Raw genomic sequence first — 13380 nt, 5'->3', positions numbered from 1 at the left:
TGCAAGTTCTTGCTTTCTAGGCCTCTAATTTTCTTCCCCATTTCTCGCACCATTAACCACAGCGCCATCTGCTGGAGCAGAGACAATTGATCTCCTGCAGGCTCCTCCTCTTCCCTGCAGAATTCGCAACCCCTTGCACTGGTGGCAGAGTTGCATGCCCACTTTGCATGGGTGTGAGTAGCTACAGTGCCACTCCGGCTCAGAAAGGCTAAGGGCCTGCATCTCCGCTCTCTTGTGCCAGGTTCATGCTGCACTGTCAGGGAATTTTCTCTGCCATCAGTCAATTTACACTGGTAAAAAACTGGTGGAAGAGAGTGGTGCATCAGGCCCTGCATCTAGATGGAGTCCCCCACCCAGATCCTCAGGTAGCGTATCTCTAGTCAAAACAAATGAAGCTTAAACATGCATTGAAAGTTCATAGACCTACATTAGGGTTACCATATTTTAAGGGTCCAAAAAGAGGACACTCCGCCCCTTCCCCACCACCTGCCCCAGCCCCACCCCTTCACGGCCCCGCCCCAACTCTGCCCCCTCCCCTGGACGCTTCACCACCCCTGCCCCTCCCCCTCCCCTGCTTCCCGCGAACATTTGATTCGTGGGAAGCCTGAAGCAGCAGGCAAGCTGGGGCAGGAGGGCGCGGCCCAGGCCAAGAGGCTCTGGCCCCGGCATCTCCCGCCCGGCTTGGCTCGGGCCCTGGGGCGCCGGCCCCCGGCCGAGCACCGCCGGCCCCGCACCGCCGGCCCCCGACCCCGGGCCGAGCATCACCCGGCCTGGTACCACCGACCCCCGGCTGAGCATCGCCCGGCCCAGCACCGCCATCCCCCGGCCGAGCACCGCCCGGCCCCGGCTCCGCACCGCCGGCCCCCGGCCGAGCACCGTCCGGTCCCGCACCGCTGGCCCCTGACACCGGCCCCGCACCGCCGGCTCCAACCCCCGGCCCTGGGCCGAGCATCGCCCGGCCCGGCACCACTGACCCCGGGCCGAGCATCGCCCAGCCCGGCACCGCCGACCCCCAGCCAAGCACCGGCCAGCCCCGGCTCCGCACCGCCGGCCCCCGGCCAAGCACCGCCCAGCCCCGGTTCCACACCGCCGGGCCCCCGGCCAGGCCCCGCACTGCCGGCCCCGGCCCCCGGCCGAGCACCGCCCCACTCAGCTGAGCACCGCCGGCCCGGCCCCCGGCTCCGCACCGCTGGCCGAGCACCGCCAGCCCCCGTCTCCACACTGCCGGCCGAGCACCCCCGGCCGAGCACCGCCGGCTCCAGCCCCCGGCCAAGCACCGCCAGTCCCTCCCTCCCTATTTTCCCGGACATGTCCGGCTTATTGGGTTTTCCCCCCGTACGGGGACTTGAGGCCCAAAAAGCCGGACATGTCCGGGAAAATCCGGACGTATGGTAACCCTAACCTACATCGATTGACACCAGCTGAGGATCTGGATTGTATAATGTAGGCCTTCTTCTGACCCCTATGTGCTGCAACAATTAAGGTACCATTTACATGCACTCTGTACTCATTTAGGCTCCCTTTGGCATAATTTACCACCTCCCTTACTTCCAGGATGTAATTTACCACTCCCTTACTCACCTACCACCTCTGAATTTGGCTCCGGAGACTAAGCTCAGTGGGGAGTCCTACCTGGGATAACTCATATACTAAGGGGCCAAAACAGAGAAGTGGAGCAAGAAAGGTGTAAAAGATGTAAGTTAAAGCTCCCAAGTTGGGTCAACATCCACCTCCTTTTGCCTTGCAAGCTGCAGCAGATTACATTCCTTGCACAGTGAGAGGGCGTGTGTAGGTAGCTCTAAGGGAATGTAACGGAGTCTAGCTCAGGCCATGGAGACATTTAGCCTTGTGCTTCTTGTTTCCCTGTTGCAAAGTGGTAGGGTGACCATACGCCCCATTTTGGCCAGGACAGTCCCCTTTTTTAAGCCCTGTCCTGGATGTCCTGACTTTTTTGGCAAAACTGGGCATTTGTCCCGTTTGCTCTTGCCAGTTGCAAGTTGCTCTGATCAGTTGGCAAGAGCAAATGGAAAAAATGTCCAGTTTTGCCAAAAAAGTGGGTTGTGCCCCCTTGGGAGACACGGAGGAATGTTTGGGGAAGCCAGTGGTGACACGAGGCACTAGGTGGTGGGGCTTGAGCAGTTAGTTCAAGGAGGTGCGGGGCTCTGGTGGTCATCCCCAGTCCCGAGTTGTGTGGGGCTTGGGAGAGCAGCAACGCCAGGTGGCTTGGGACAGCACTGTGCAGGGGCCAGGAGGGCTCAGGTGAGCAGTGATGCCAGGTGGCTCAGGCCAGCCCCATGTGGTGTCCTGATTTTACTGTGGTGAATGTTGTCACCCTACAAAGTGGGGATACTAATTCCCCACTCATAGGGGTGTTAAGACAGTTGATATGCTAATGTTTGTAGAGAGGTGTAGAAATGCAAAGAATTGCTATTATCATCCAACAGGAGAGACTGGATGGGAGGTAGGGTTGCCAACTGTCTAATCTCACAAACCCAAACACCATTGCCCCACCCCTGCCCCGTCCTGGCCCTGCCCTTTGAGGCCACGCCCCTGCTCACTCCAGTCCCCATCCCTCCATCGCTCGCTCTCCAGCACCCTCACTCACTTTCACCAGGCTGGGGTAGGGGGCTGGGGTGCGGGAGGGGGTGAGGGGTGCAGGCTCTGGGAAGGAGTTTGGGTGTGGGAGGGGGCTGGGGCAGGGGGTTGGGGTGCAGGAGGGGGTGCGGGGTGCAGGCTTTGGCTTTGTGCTTACCTCGGGTGGCTCTGAGAAGCGGCGACATGTCCGGCAGCGGCTCCTAGGCGTAAGGGTGGCCAGGTGGCTCTGCGCACTGCCCTTGCCTGCAAGTACTGCCCCCCGCAGCTCCCATTGGCCGCGGTTCCCTATTCCTGGCCAACGGGAGATGTAGAGTCAGCGCTCGGGGTGGGGGCAGTGCACAGAGACCCACTGGTTGCGCCTCCGCCTAGGGGCCAGACATGCTGGCCGCTTCTGGGAGCAGTGTGGAGCCAGGGTAGGTAGGGAGCCTGCCTTAGCCCCGCTGCGCCGCCAGATTTGTAATGGCCTAAAATCTCCCGGATTAGCTTCAGTAGCCTCCAGGAGATTGAGCCCAATTCTGGGAGACTCCCAGCCAAACTGGGAGGGTTGGCAACCCTAGTGAGGGGTGGGGCTGGAGAGAAAGCTCTTCTCCAAACACAAATATCAGGAAGGAACACTAATAATTCCTACAATAGCATGGGGAATACAGAAAATGATGAGCCAAGCTTCTCTATGAAACTCTCCTTTAAGAGTCGGCCCTGACCTGGAATCCCAGCTCATTGACTATCCTGGTTTATGTTAAACCAGTGCAACGTGTGCAAACAGGGCATGAGATACCTTTCTCCGGGAGGGAGGATGGTTGTGTGGTCGGGGCACTGTAGTTCAGAAATTCTGTGTTCCTAACTTGGGTGCAATCTCTCAGGGTGACAGTATTTGGGTGCCCAGGGGATTTACAAAATCACCTAAATGACTTTCAGTGGGAGTGTAACAGGGCCACCTGCTCCTTTAAGGACCAAGGGGCCTTGGGTCAGCCAGCCGTGTCCAATTAGTTCTGCCTTGCTAGGCTGGCTTTGGGTGCAGGACTGAAAAGGAGCTCGAGCCGGTAATACTCCAGCCAGGAGGGACTGGGAGGCCAGAAGCCTAGGAAACTTCAGCTGGCTTGAGGAAGCAGCTGCAGGGAACAAGCCTGGCTCCAGCAGGGTGTGAGGGAGCTGAACGCAGCCCTGGGAAGGAGGATTGGAGACTCCTGACTAAAGGGAAGAAAGACATTGAACTGGGGTTGGGGCCTTGAGGACCAGGCTCCTGCTTCCCAGAGAGAGACTGAACTGAACCCATCTCTGGCGGCTCTGGATTCGAGGAGATAGGAGGGTAAAGGGAGACAGCTCCTCAGGGAGGTGGAGCTGTGCCCAGTGGGGTGAAGCATGAGTTCTGTTTTGTAGGTAGAAGTTCTACACTGGACCGCAGAAGGGGAAGGCTTTTAGTGCTATGGACCGGTTGAGTTACTGAGGAGTCCAAGAGGGGAAACTGAGGCAGGGTGCCACAGCACCACCCCAGGCCAAGAGGTGGAATTTGGGAGGCAGTTGCACAGTTACATGGAGTTAGGCGTCTAACCACTTAAATGCTTTTGTAAATGCCACTAGGTGCCTATGTGCAGCCTTAGGCACAGAAATACCTTTGTAAACCAGATCCTCAATATATCTAAGTCTCCGTTCCCTGGCTGTCGGATGAGTATAATAATGCTTCCTTTGTCTGCCTATGGAGACTGTGAGCTCGCTGGAGCAGGAACTGTCTCTCACTATGGGTAGGTCTACACTACCCGGTAGTTCGGCAGCAAGCAAATCGAACTTCTGGGTTCAACTTATCGCGTCTTGTCTGGACGAGATAAGTCGAACCCGGAAGTGCTCGCCGTCGACTGCGGTACTCCAGCTCGGCGAGAGGAGTACCGCGAAGTCGACGGGGGAGCCTGCCTGCCGCGTCTGGACCGAGGTAAGTTCAAATTAAGGTACTTCGAACTTCAGCTACATTATTCACGTAGCTGAAGTTGTGTACCTTAGTTTGAATTGGGGGGTTAGTGTAGACCTGCCCATATGCGTCTGTATAGTGCCTGGCACAATGGGGCTCTGAGCTTGTGTAGAGACTACTGTAATACTCAGATTTTGGGCAATTAAGCCCAGATCCTCAAAGGTATTTAGGCGCCAATCTCCTATTGATTTCAATGGGAGTTGGGGATCTGGTCCTTAGATACCAAGGTGATGGGTGCTTCAGAAATAGCAGTGCTAGGCAGAAAGCAGTTGGAAGAGGATGGCTTCTAGAGAACCTGCCACCTGTGGGTTGTTTCAAGAGAGCCCACTAGGGTGACCAGATGTCCCAATTTTATAGGGACAGTCCTGATTTTGGGGGCTTTTTCTTATATAGGCTCCTATTACCCCCTTCCCCTCTCCCCCGTCCTGATTTTTCACACTTGCTGTCTGGTCACCCTAGAGCCCACAAAGGTGCTGGAGTTCAGAGTACCAAGAGATCAAGGCACGAGAAGAAAGGGGATGTCTCAGAAGGCCGGCTGCACTGAGGGCCTGTCGTCTGGTGTTGCAGACTCAAAGAAGGCCTGAGCCAGAGGACATCAAAGGACGTGGCTAATGTGCATAACATTGGACACTCAGGAAATCAGATGAGGCCATTCCAGCAATGGCTTTATAGGTCGCAGCCGTCATCACCCCAGTCTCTCAGAGTGAGCAACTGACAGCAAGAACTCTGGCTTCCATAAAACACCTTGTGGCCATAATCTGGACCCGTCAATGTGGGTGCAGCAAGTAGCAGTGAGGGTGGGGAGGGGAGGAAGTGATGAGAGGTGATGGTGCCATGTCTGCAGCTAGGAAAGAGCAGGCTAGAGAAGTCTTGTCTGGAGCAGCTACTATCCAATGGAAGTGCTAGCCAGAAATCCCCTGCTCCCTGCCCCCTGTTTCACACCCATCAAGAGAACAGCAAATTGCCCCAGCTGAACCATGCTGAAGCTGATTTCCAGCTACCTCAGAGAGAATTTCACTCAGGCAAATAGACATCAAGGAAAGTGGCCCTGTCCCCGAGCTGTAATGGCTGCGAGAAGGGAAGAGATGCTGGGATCCAGAGCAATTAACTTGTTTTTAATCACATCAGCCCATATGTTCCTCATTTAGTCTGCAGTTTGAGACAGAGGGAGAGAGACAGCACCATTGTGTATGAGTGGCTGTGTGGCCATGTGAGTATGTGAGAAAGTGTAGCTCTGTGTGTGTGTATGTGTGTGAGACAGAGTATAGGTATATGGATGGATGGATGTGTGGGTGTGGATGTACAGATGCATGGGTGTCTCTGGGAGTGTGCAGGTGTGTTTGTGTATGTGTGTGACTATATGCCAACATGTGTGTGTCTCTAAATTCTCCACCAGCAGTGCAAACAGTGTCCCACAATGCCCAACATGTTAGGTTCACACTTAAAACACCCCTATATGAATCACAGAGTATTGGAAAACAGTCTAGATTGCTTCAGATCCCTGCACAGAACTATCATGCTGGCAGACTATTTTGCTACAATGAAATGCGCAAAGCTAAGGCAGACTCTTGCCAAACACAAAGTATAGTGCAAAGCCAGACAGAAGCAGCTGTGCAGCCATAGAGCAGAGGAAATACCAGGAGAGGGGAGTCACGCAGTTCCAGGATGTGCAAGGAGAGATTTCTTCAAATTACCCAGAATCATGACAGATTTTTCTATCACAATGCTGTGAGGAGAAAGGAGACAAGGGGAGAGAGATGGTGTTGCGGTCTTGCCATGTAATAACCTGCTAGTGATCAGGAATGGGTGCTAGTGACAGATGTATAGAGGGGATGAAACCCCAAGACAATGGGAAGCCCAGATCATACCTGCCTCTGCCAGGGACCTGGAATCTGTCACTTTTGTGCTTTGACATGTCTCTAGCTTGTCAGACCAAGAAAGAATTGAATTCAAATCGGGGGGGGGGGAGGGGTTAGCAGATGCAGCCGTACTTGGATGCCTGAGAGTGTATAAATGTGTTTGTGTGTATGAATAGATCTATGTGTCTAAGTATGAATAAATGTGTGTGTGTGTAGGGCTGTGTGTGTCTGGAAGAGTGCACAGAGATTTGTGTATGTATATACCTGAGAGGTGAGAGAACTCTGTGTGTGTAGGGGAGCGTGTGGGTGTGGGTGTGTTCATTCTTCTGCTCACCTGTGCCCTAGAGAAGGGTCAGATTAGGAGAGGGGAACCATAGCTAATCTGGACAAATCCTGCTCTCATGATGCATCTTCACTGAAATCAGTGTAGTTGCACCAATGCAAGTGAAAGAGGAGTCTGGGCCAACAGCTGTAACATCAGCACACCCTGGCATTCCGTTTTGCTAGAGCTTGGAGCACATGCAGAGGGGTACACCGGGGTCTCTCTGTCTCTCCCTTGCTCTCTCTATTTGGCTGATCAAATAGTCAAACTGGACAAAAAAAATAGGCTGGTTTAAAAAATGCATGACTTTGAAGTTATGGAAATGAAAGACAGCAGCAGCCAACGAAGCGTGTTGGCAAAGGGATTTTTTGTTCACCCTTCCTTCGATTAAAATTGGGTTGTAATTCATTAATAAAGGAAGAGTTGTACTGAATAAATCTCCATCGCTTATATCAGGACAGAGCTGGGTAATTAACCCAGCTCCAGTCTGATTAGATGGGGGGGAGAAAGGCTTTTCTGTTTTGGTGCTTTCTCATAAAAGCCTGACACATTTGCCTTCCCTTTCAGGGAATTGATTTGAGCTTGTTTAAAAATGAAGCTTGCAGCACGGCGTAGCGGCTTCATGGGGCTGTATAAAAACTGTTCTGATAATATTTTATTCATCCTTCTCTCCCCTTCCTTTTGCTCTGGAAATTCCAGGAGCTACTGGCAGTCTCTGCAGGCAGCTCGGGGAGAGGAGCAAGAATCCCCTTTTAGAAAGCAATTACACATGCAAGTCACATCAGTTCAAGCCAAACTGTGAGCCAGATCCTGTAGCTGATGTAAGTCTACGTAGATTCCAGCCAAGTCACTAGAGTTACAGTGTTTTGCACCAACTGAGGAGCTGGCCCGTGTATGTTTTCCCCCCCTCTTTCCATCTAATTAATGTCCTTCTCTATTTGTAGAAAACAGCTCTGCAATACTCCAGGAGGGAGAAAGATAATACCGGATTTCTAGGCCAGCTCCTTGGCGGATGTGAATGGGTATCAGAATGGTGAAGAAAGTGCAGTGGCTCCAATTTTCACCAGAGGAGGATCCGGCCTGTTTAATCTGTTTGGAACTACCACTCAACTTCAAAGTGTAATGGAACCACACAGCTGTGTTTGCAGAGTCCCTGAGCTGAGTCCAGGCACTCTTTGGGGCACGGATTACAGAGCTGCTGGAGGACTAGCTGGCTTCAGCACAGAGCCTGAGGGGTGAGAAATCTCTGTAGTGCATTGTGGGAGCTGGAGCAAATTGTGACCCAAAGGGTTTCTGCATTGCAAACCCCAATGCGTTTTCACTCTTCCTCCCAATCCCCCTCTCCTTTCCTGTATATTCCCACAGTGCAATCCATACTCCATCAGGTCTAATCTGTATCCCGTGTGTCCCGGAGGGGTTCTCTGCTCTGCCATGATGGCTCATGTAAGTATCCCTGTCGCTGGGCTCCACATCCTGGTGTGGTCTCCCTATGGCCACCTCTATTGTGGCTATGCAGGGAAGAACCCACCCCCGGCTGCCTTAGATCGCCTTTGACTGTGGCTCTGGGTGCGGTGAGGGAGAAGCACAAATCGGTGGGGAAGGGCAGGCAGCGGGCCAAGCCATGATTCCGGATTCTCCTCTTGTGCCAGTATGCATGGGGGCATACTGTGTCTTGACAAGGGCCGTAGCAAAATACCCCCCCCCACACACACACACAAGGAGCTAGTGGGAAGTGATTGTGCCTCTCTGAGGATCAGTTCCTTCCTGGGGCTCCCCCTGTGGGGGATGCAGTTACATGCCCTCTCCTTGCACAGCACTGAGCCCAAAGGTTGAGTCTAGCCCAGACCTTCCATACTTGTATCTCTAAGTATTGTGTCTCCCTGGGGAAACACCTTTTGAGTGGTTTCAGCATGGTAGCCGTGTTAGTCTGTATCAGCAAAAACAATGAGAAGTCCTTGTGTTAGAGACTAACACATTTATTTGGGCATAAGCTTTCGTGGGCTAAAACCCACTTCATCAGATGCATGGAGTGGAAAAAAACAGGCAGGTATATACATGAAAAATACATGAAAAGATGGGAGTTGCCTTACCAAGTGGGGGGTCAGTGCTAATGACACAATTCAATTAAAATGGAAGTGGCTATTACAGTAGAGTACAAAGGGAGGAAAATCACTTTTGTAGAGGTAATAAGGCCAATGTAAACAGGGTGCCCCATTTCAAAGGTGTGAGTAACTGTAGGGGGAAATTAGTATGGGGAAATTAGTTTTTGTAGTGACCCATCCACTCCCAGTCTTTATTCACGCCTAATTTGTTTGCCAACTCTGTCCACATATCTATTCAAGGGACACCATCATAGGACCTAACTACATCAGCCACACCATCAGGGGCTCGTTCACGTGCACGTCTACCAATGTGATATATGCCATCATGTGCCAGCAATGCCCCTCGGCCATGTATATTGGCCAAACTGGACAGTCTCTACGCAAAAGAATAAATGGACACAAATCAGACATCAAGAATTATAACATTCAAAAACCAGTCGGAGAGCACTTCAGTCTCCCTGGACACTCAATAACAGACTTAAAAGTGGCAATTCTTCAACAAAAAAACTTCAAAACCAGACTCCAATGAGAAACTGCAGAACTGGAATTAATTTTGCAAACTGGACACCATCAAATTAGATCCTGTAATCTCTGTGCATCTCAGTGCTCTATCCCTAAAAATGTAGAGGATGATTCTGACATTTGGGATGGTGCAGAGCTGAGCATGAGGGGCCCCTGATCTCAGCTGGTGGCCTTAAGTGTTAGAGTAATATCAACACTATGAATAGACAGACTGGTGGTGAAAAACATCCCAGGCCTATCAACGCTCCAAGCTGCAAGAGTGAATTCTAGGTTCTTCATCTACTGGTGCAGACAGATCCTATTACTATTTTCTGGACTGATTTATCCAATCATGCGGGGAATGAAGTCAATCTCTCACCTTATCTTAAAGTATAGACTTTAGTGTGTGATTATTTTTTGTTTTTAGTAGAAATTTTAATCCAGCTAATAGCTTTCTGGCTGAGCACTGGTGGGGGACAAAAAGGAGCTGCACAGTCATCTTTCAATATCTTTAGTGCCATAATCCCTGTGTCTGGATCCCTGTCTCGCACCTTTCGTGTGTTTTTAATTTAGGCGCACAGTTTTTATTAATTTTCAGCCCAACTGTTTATTCTATCTTTAGCAAACTTTAACACATTATGATACATTTCATAATGCGTGCTGTTCTATTACCAGGCCAGATGCAGCAGGGGCCAACCCCACGGGACATACCTGCAAGTCAGACCAGGCAAGAAAGTTGAAACTAGCATCAAATAAAGGGTGAGCTTCTCCTCAACATACAGTGCAAATCATTGCCAGCCCTGATAATCCACTCATTTACACCAATTTTGCACCGCTATAGCTGCATTGATTCCAGTGAGGTTACTCCTGATTTATGCCGGCCCGAGTGGGGAATTGTCCCCAGGGGGATGGAACTGCATTGATTTACAACAGCAGCATATTTGGCCCCATGTGTCTGTATTTGGTAACAAAAGTGGATGGGGGATGTTTCTCAAGGGCTTCCCCCAGCAGTGGGCTCCATTGCCAGGTCCTGTCCAGACCCTCTGGAGTGATCGGGGAACCCACGGATTGTTGGGACTTTGTATGAATTCATTGCTGGTGGAAGATGCTGAGATGGCAGCCCCGTGTGCCTGAACTCCCCTCTTTATCCACAGAATAGAAAGTACAAACTTCTCCTGCCTGGCCAGTATGCCTCATCCCTGAGCTGGAGGGGGAACCATCTGCAGGGGGAGAGTACAGCTTGGTTTCCATGGCCCATTCAGTCCCTGACCCCTCTGCTAAGATAACTGCTAAGGGGCCTATTAACGCCAGCTGTGGTAGCTGTATCTGGGCTGTGTGGACACTTACAATTATTTCTTTTCTCATTGTACCCACAGTGTACTAGGCATTGCACCCCACACACTGGAGGTCACCACCATTGCCTTGAAGAGCTTAGAATCTCAGCATTTGTCCCAGTGACAACTTGATGAACATCACCAAATGCATTTCACATGGGCAACCAATTGGGTCACTCGTTCGTCCTGGTCTGGATTTGAGTGGACACCCCATAGGGGCATCATATACCCGATCTGCAAACCAGCCCCAGTTTTTCTATTTATCTTAATGCAGAAGACATTCTAAAAAAAACCCGACAGCTGTTTCATTGATCTGACCTTTTCTGAGAAACATTCATTGAAGCCTGAAGAATAAATTATAGGCGCAGTCTTGCCTGGAATGGGGATGGGATGGGGGGTGGGCGAGCTGGTGGGCCTTTTGGATCACTGGTTTCTATGATGATTTTACAGTCATGGTCTGCGAAAGCCACCAGTGTGTTGCAGAACATTCATCCAACCATCCATAGTGACACCTTGGCGCTCGTCATTTGGATCTCTGCATCACATTGTCACTGTTCCTGCCTTTCTCCCCATGTTGAGGCTAATTTCTCCATTGATTGGTTCTTACTTGGTTTAAAAATAGCTGGTTTGTAGCACAGAAGGGTAAAATTAGCAGCTCGCGCTTGCTTTTACACAGATTTACAGCTGTTACAGAAGAGAGATGTCGGGTCTCTCACAGCCTCACTTCTTGCACTAAACTGCTACCTTCTTCCGGAGCCTTCTCCCCAAGTCCTGATGACTTGATTCTTCCTATTGGTTTCTTTCATCTTAAGACTGATTTTAAAACATACTGTGATGCTCTGTACCTCGGGGGAACACCCAGCACTCCCATGTTCCTCCTTGTAAAATGATTGTGTGGTATCTAATGCAAAGTTTGTCAGGTTGAAATGTCTTTGGAAGGCTCATGATGCACTGAGCATTGTTGTTATAGTAATTGTTGTAGTAATGTTATAGGTTATAATTTCATGTATGTAGTTATGAAGCTGAAAATGTATCCTCATGGCTTAAAATAAACCCAGGCAAAAACTCTCCAAGAGCAGAGAGGCAGTTCACACCTCATCAGGGAAGGTATGGGACAAACCCAGCCCAGCCTCACAGGAACAAAGGACGCTGGCTTAGGCAGCAACAAAAGGATCTGTTGGACTCTCGAGTGAGTCACCCCCCTTCTTTTGGCCAGTTTGAGACTGCGATGAAGTAATGCTCACCTGACTCTGAAGGGGGAGGGAAGCCAAGAGGGAAGAAAGAACATGATAAAAGGGAGAAATATTTGCCATGCTCTTTCTCTCTCTTCCACCTACATCTACAGACACCACACCAAGCAACTGAAGCGCTGATCAAAAGGGAGAGCCTGGCTGAAGAGCAACCAGCCAGCCTGTGGTGAGAAGCATCTAAGTTTGTAAGGTCATTGAAAGTGTTAAGATCAGCTTAGAATGCGTTTTGCTTTTATTTCATTTGACCAAATCTGACTTGTTATTCTTTGACTTATAATCACTTAATATCTATCTTTCACAGTTAATAAATTTGTTTGTTTACTCTACCTGAAGCAGTGTGTTTGGTTTGAAGTATGTCAGAGGCTCCCCTTGGGATAACAAACCTGGTACATATCAATTTCTTTGTTAAATTGACGAACTCATATAAGCTTGCAGCATCCAGCGGGCATAACTGGACACTGCAAGACGGAGATTCCTAGGGTTGTGTCTGGGACCAGAGATATTGGCTAGTGTCATTCGGTTGCAAGTAGCTGGGAGCAGCTTACATGCCAGAGGTTGTGCATGAACAGCCCAGGAGTGGGGGTTCTCACAGCAGAGCAAGGTAAGGCTGGCTCCCAGTGTCAAGGATTGGAGTGACCTAGCGGATCATTGGTCCACATAACATCAGAGGGCAGCATCACACATACCTACAGAAAGTGGGCCACATCCTGAAGTCCTTGGCCCTTGTGCAGGCAATGGGTGTTTTGACAAAGGACTTAGAGAGGACTTCAGAATTCAGACCAGTTTCTTTCCCAGCAAGCAGATAGCTATTGAGTGGACAGCTGTTTTTGCCCTGTTTCCTACCTTAGAGAAGTGATTAACTCTGAAAAAGACTCCTGGCTAAGCTCAGTCCTCCAGCCTCCATCTCTGCAGACTCATGTACAGTTGGCATTCTTCTGGGGCAGGATCTAAATTTCTGGTGGTGTCCAAATGGGTCAAACTTTCAGCACTGCTAATGGGCCTTCATGGGTAACCCGGTAAACAAAGAATGAGCCACCCTCTTTATGGGTAGTTAATTCAGTTGTCATGAAAAAACACCATCAGCCAAAGTCAGCTAAGATCTTTCAGAGGAGATGTAAATCCAAGTCCCTGACAGTTTGTGGTCATTAAAATCCCAGGGGCATCTTTGTAAAAGCAGGGTTGTTTCAGCCATACACCAATAACAGTAATTGCATCCTGCCTACCTTCAGCTCACCTTGTAGTTTCAAATGGATGCTGCTGTGCTGGGAGGTGTTAATGGCTGCCATCAGTCATGGACCTGGTTAAAGCTGATGGGGCCACTAACCATCCTTTATTCAATCTAAATGAAAGAAGCAATTAAATGTCCCTTTATGGAGTGATAGATGGAAACAGGAGGAAGCCACTGCCCAAGACAATGGGCCATATGGCAACACTGATCAGAAGCTAAGCCACGTGGA

The 13380-nt window shown here is 50.5% G+C and overlaps 1 long non-coding RNA gene across 2 annotated transcripts in view; it reads left to right on the top strand.

Annotated features, from left to right (window-relative positions):
- Positions 1-12249, top strand: part of LOC101949270 (uncharacterized) — a 28020-nt gene extending 15771 nt beyond the window's left edge. Inside the window, exons 1-5 of one of the 2 annotated variants that reach the window (XR_509282.4) lie at positions 7436-7557; positions 7681-7971; positions 8102-8179; positions 10015-10098; positions 10716-12249. This is a non-coding gene — a long non-coding RNA (uncharacterized LOC101949270). Of the gene's footprint in view, positions 1-7435; positions 7558-7680; positions 7972-8101; positions 8180-10014; positions 10099-10715 lie in introns of those variants that run through there. The other variant, XR_509283.4, reaches the window with a different exon arrangement.
- The last annotated feature ends 1131 nt before the right edge of the window (positions 12250-13380 follow it).

Source organism: Chrysemys picta, chromosome 7 (assembly GCF_011386835.1).
Source record: "Chrysemys picta bellii isolate R12L10 chromosome 7, ASM1138683v2, whole genome shotgun sequence".
NCBI classification, from domain to species: Eukaryota; Metazoa; Chordata; order Testudines; family Emydidae; genus Chrysemys; species Chrysemys picta.
Note: the sequence above shows the minus strand (reverse complement) of the source record. Positions and strands in the feature narration are given on the sequence as shown.